The sequence below is a fragment of the Colobus angolensis genome, unplaced genomic scaffold, assembly GCF_000951035.1.
Source record: "Colobus angolensis palliatus isolate OR3802 unplaced genomic scaffold, Cang.pa_1.0 Scaffold135, whole genome shotgun sequence".
NCBI lineage: Eukaryota > Metazoa > Chordata > Mammalia > Primates > Cercopithecidae > Colobus > Colobus angolensis.
The window spans coordinates 1455043-1460053 of NW_012114433.1; the positions used below are offsets into that span (position 1 = coordinate 1455043).

Sequence of the window (5011 nt, forward strand, 5' to 3'; positions counted from 1 at the left end):
GCGCCTTCCTTCTTTGGGTCCCAGGTTGTTGGTTTTTCTTTTTAACGGTGTGACGGGCTGCTGGGACTCCGCTGGGTCCACTTAACCAGCCGGGTGTTTTTATCTCTAACGAAACAGCTTTCCCAGCAGGTGGGCTGCGAGTGGCCCCTGAGAGTGCTTTCTGCTCCGGGATTTTTATCTGAGGCATGAAACGTCCGCACCGGCGGTCGAGGGCAGTGCCCCATGGCCCGTGACGTCAGGGCTGCCGCTGTGTCCTCAGGAAGAGGCGTTTGCCACGCGCAGGCCGGGGCATTCCAGACTGGGTGTTTTCCTGTTTTTTTTTTTTTGTTTTTTTTTTTTGTTCTTCCCCATCCCCTACTCCTTTTTTATTAGCGAGCACTCAGGAGGCGAGACCGGGCGGCAGGGAGGGCAGGTGCAGCCCCCATGCCTGCAGGGTGAGGAAGGCAGGCAGTGAGGGTGCTCTGGGAGGACCCGTCTCTGCTCTGCAGTCTCAGAATTAGAGCTGCAAGCAGGTAACGCTCCTCCAGGCTGGGAACGAACCCACCTAAACCTCCCCGAAGGCAAGGAAACAGTGTGAGAGCTGACAGGTTTTTGAGCAGCCGGATGGCTGATTCTGCCTTTCTGCTGGTGTGATACTTAGAATCGTGGTCAGCTGAGGGTTCGAGAGAAAGCAAGGATCACCACTGGTTTTTCTTGACTTGCAGTCAAGACCTTTCTATCCCAACTTCTGTTTTTAATACTTTAAGGTTTAAAAGGATGGCATATTCTAGGTTATCAGAACGAGCCTATGTCAGGACCTGGATTGAATTTACAATAAAAATCCCATCCAGTTGGAGGCATCGGGGAAATCTAAGAACTGTTTTTGCCTGCTGTACTATCACTGTCATTGTTTAAGTGAAAGTAAAAGTGCCGTGGCACTGACTCTCCAGCACAGGGTCAGGTGCAATGTGCTTCATGGTCTCCACGGTGACAAAGTCGTCCATCACCGTGAACTTGACTGAACTGGTGAGATAAGGGAAGAGTGATGTCGTCGAGGTCGTCGAGGTGTAACTGGGACATAACGCAGTGGTGAACCTTTGGGTGAACCCCGCGTGTTTGTTTCCCGGGGCTGCCCTGAAACAAGGTCCCGCAGACGAGTGGCCTCCCCAGCAGGAAGGTTTTCTCTCAGGGTCCTGAGACTGGGGCGGTTCTTTTGGAGGCTGTGAGGGATCATCCGCCCGGCCTGTCTCCCTGGCTCGGAGACGCCGTCTTCTCCCCATGACTCCTATCTCGCCGTCCCCCGTGCATGTCTGCTTCCAGATGTCCCCTTTCGTAAGGACACTGGTCCTGCTGGGTTGGGGCTACCCTGGTGGCCTCATCTGAACTTCATTGCTCTGTAAAGACCGTCTCTCCAGACACAGTCCCACACTGGGCAGGACTCCATTATGTGAGTTTGCGGGGAACACCGTTTGGCCCTCAGCCCCAGTCTTACGGTCCCAATAAAAATGGCAGGCAGCCTTTGAAAGCGCAGGCTCGTCCTGGTTCCTTCTCCGCCTCCTGGGTGGCGAGGTGTCCACAGGGACATCATGTTCTGGCGGGCACGGCCCCTCCTGCCCACCTTGGGCCTGTGTTTGGTGTGGAGGTTGGAAAGTATGGGAGGCTGTTTTTCCCCTCTGCTTGGGAGTTTCAGCAAGAATTCTGTGGCCATGTGACCCTGTTAGCTTTATCTTCTGGCTGCAGCGCGCCCGGTTAGGTGTGATGCCCGAAACATTTCTGAGCGTTAACACAAACAAAGCTCGGTAAATATGTCCCACACTCGCTTCTGGGGTTTGCAGTTAACCTTTTCCCACTGTTCTGGTTCCACATCAAAATATGTTTCCTGGTTCCTTGTGCTCTGTTTCCAAGTGACCTCATCAGCGGGTGCCCCGGGGCAGCTGGAAGCCACAGCAGAGATGAAATGTTAAGTTTTTTACCAGCAAGGTGGAGGGGCCAGACTTCCTTCCCCAGGAATGCCTCTCTGTTGGTCACACGCAGCAGCTCCGGCCGGCGTGGAAAACGTCACCAGGATCTCGGGCTGTGCAACTAGAAAGCTGTATTTTTAATTATCTCCAAAGTTTGGGATGGAGAATGTACAACATGCCCATCTTCTCCCCGCCATGGTACAGAACTGCTGCTCCGTTAATCCTGTCCTTATGCCAGAAGGAGCTTTTTAGTGGAAAGCGTGCTGTGTCCATCCTTCCTGGGGACCTTCCAGGATTGTTGTCCTTTGAGGCCTTTTGTAGCTTGTTCGGTACCTGTGGCCCCCAGTCCTATGCAGAGCCTCTAAGAGGCCCACGATGGTCAAAGAACAATGCTGAATCCTTGCTGCAATTGAAGCAATGATAATGTTTGTGAAGTTCGTAAGGGTAGGTAATAGAACCTTGGTAGTTTTAGAGTTTGGAGCTATTTTGGAGCTCAGCGGAATGATGTGTCTGTTGTCAAAGCTTGGGAGGACTGGCACAGGAACTACAGGCCACCTGCCAGACCCCATACAGATTAGAATCTTAAGCTGTGAATTCTGGCATCAGAAAGGAGTGATTTTCTTCCCGCCTTGCTTCTTTCTGGGGATAATGACGGTGATCATAGCAAGTGCTCCCAGGGCACCTTTCCGTGTGCTGTTGAGGGTGTAAGGAGGTGTTGCGGGGCTGCGTCTGGAGGAGGTCAGGGTGAGAGTGCATGTTGAATGCTGTGCGGGATATTTAATAGTGGTTCTCAGATGGTGGCTTTTAAAGATTTCATATTGACCTTCAGGAACTAAAGTCTACGCGATTGCTTCCTCATTCCTTCATCGTTCGGCCTCCTTCACCTGGGCACCTGCCACAGGCCATGTGCGTCCGTGTCCAGGTCTGTCTGTGCCGACATCTTCTCCTCTTTGGGCATCAGCCTCTGGAAAGTGTCCCTGTCAGCGTCTCCACGTGTCTCACTCTCTGCACCCAGACAGTCTCCGGAGTTGCCTTTGTAGAGGCAAGGTTGTAGGGGAATTGGAAAGGCAGAGGTATTTTAACTGAATTTATCGGTAACTTTAACAGCACAATTCTTGAATTGAATTTCTTTTTATTTTATTTATTTATTTATTTATTTATTTATTTATTTATTTATTTATTTATTTATTTATTTTGAGATGGAGTCTTGCTCTGTTGCCCAGGCTGGAGTGCAGTGGCACGATCTCGGCTCACTATAGGCTCCACCTCCCAGGTTCATGCCGCTCTCCTGCCTCAGCCTCCTGAGTAGCTGGGACTACAGGCGCCTGCCACCACGGCCGGCTAATTTTTTGTATTTTTAGTAGAGGTGGGGTTTCAACATGTTAGCCAGGATGGTCTCGATCTCCTGACCTTGTGATCTGCCCGTCTCGGCCTCCCACTGTGCTGGGATTACAGGCGTGAGCCACCGCGCCCAGCCCTTGAATTCACTTTCTACACATGAAATATTGCCTGTTAGAACTGAATGTTTAAAGAAAAAGAATTTCTAAGGGGTGAGATAGGCTAATGAACAATGTTTACTTAGCGCCTGCTTGGTTTCAATGATCAGAAATAGCTGTTAGGTTGGTGCAATAATGTATATTCAAATCTCCTGGCTGGGCGCAGTGGCTTACACCTGTAATCCCAGCACTTTGGGAGGCCAAGGCAGGTGGATCACCTGAGGTCAGAAGTTCAAGACCAACCTGGCCAAATTGGCGAAACTCCATCTCTACTAAAAGTACAAAAATTAGCCAGGCGTGGTGGTGGGCGCCTGTAATCCCAGCTACTCAGAAGGCTGAGGCAGGGGAATCGCTTGAACCCAGGAGGCCGAGGTTGCAGTGAACTAAGATCGTGCCACTGTACTCCAGCCTGGGTGAGAGGAGCGAGACTCTGTCTCAAAACAAACAAACAAACAAAACCCTCTTTATTTCAGACATTGTTTAAGTTTTGGGCTGCAATATTGAAGATTTTAGCAATATCAGTCATTTTTCTGCTATGCATAGTATTAGTTTCAAAGGTCTGAGAAAACTTTCACCCTTGCGTTTCATAAGTTATCTGAAAGTTTCAGAGTTTATCAGAATTTGGAAAAAGATCAGATAACCCCAGCGCAGTAACGGGTAGACTCTGTCTTCTCTTTCACAGACACGAGTCCTCTGCCAGGCTCAGTAGTGATTCTGACTGCATTTGAATGCCTTTGCTCTTGTGGCTCTGGTATCTGAGGGGTTCAGGCCCCGGCAGTGTTGGGGGAACAGTGCAGGCTTTTGAGAGCTCCCAGGCTCTGTAGTGGGGCTGTCTCTGGGCTCTGGCGCCAGACTGTCCAGACCTCCATGTCCCCGGGCGCTGGTGGGCCCTTTGGCCTGATGGTGAAAATGGTCTCGAAGGCGTCGTACCGAACCCCAGCACAGCAGGGCACGTAAAGTGGTGGCTGTGGGGTCTTCCTTGAGCTTTCCGCTGCCATCACCTCCTGGGAAGACGGTTAGCAACGAAGCTGAAGGTGTCGAGTTGCCCCATGGTTTGTAAAACGCTGGCATGGGCTGGAATGGCTCAGGACTGACTTCCGCTGCGTCTCCCTGTAAGCCCCTCCCTTTCCGGGGAGGGAAGCCACCCGGCAGCCCACAGCCCACAGCCAGCCTCGAAGCCACGTCGCCCTGGCTCTGGTTCCCACTACGCCTGGCTGGGGCGTCCCCCCCCCACAACCTGCCCTGCTGTTTTGGGAACTGGGCAGGCCTCAGCCGGCCTTCTGGCTCCCGGCACCCGTGTCGGGCCCTGGGGAGTCTCCAGTCCCTCCTCTGGGTACTGTGCTGGGCTGACTCTGAAGGGTCTTGAAGAACGTGGCCATGTGCCTCCCTGGCATTCACAGTGGTGGCTCTGGAGCTTGTGTTTGGCTGAGCAGACCAGCAGGTGACTGACGCAAGCCGGACAGTCCCCAGGAAGCCCTCGGCTGTGGTGGGAGATGGGTTGTGGCAGGAGATGGGAAATGGGCTATACCAGGAGATGGGCTGTAGTGGGAGATGGGCTGTGGTGGGAGATGGGCT

At 52.4% G+C, this 5011-nt stretch overlaps 1 protein-coding gene across 1 annotated transcript in view; it reads left to right on the plus strand.

Annotated features, from left to right (window-relative positions):
* The window catches only part of NFATC1 (nuclear factor of activated T-cells, cytoplasmic, calcineurin-dependent 1), a 119923-nt gene that overhangs the window by 8038 nt on the left and 106874 nt on the right, over positions 1 to 5011 (plus strand). The gene's annotated exons all lie outside the window — the stretch shown is intronic.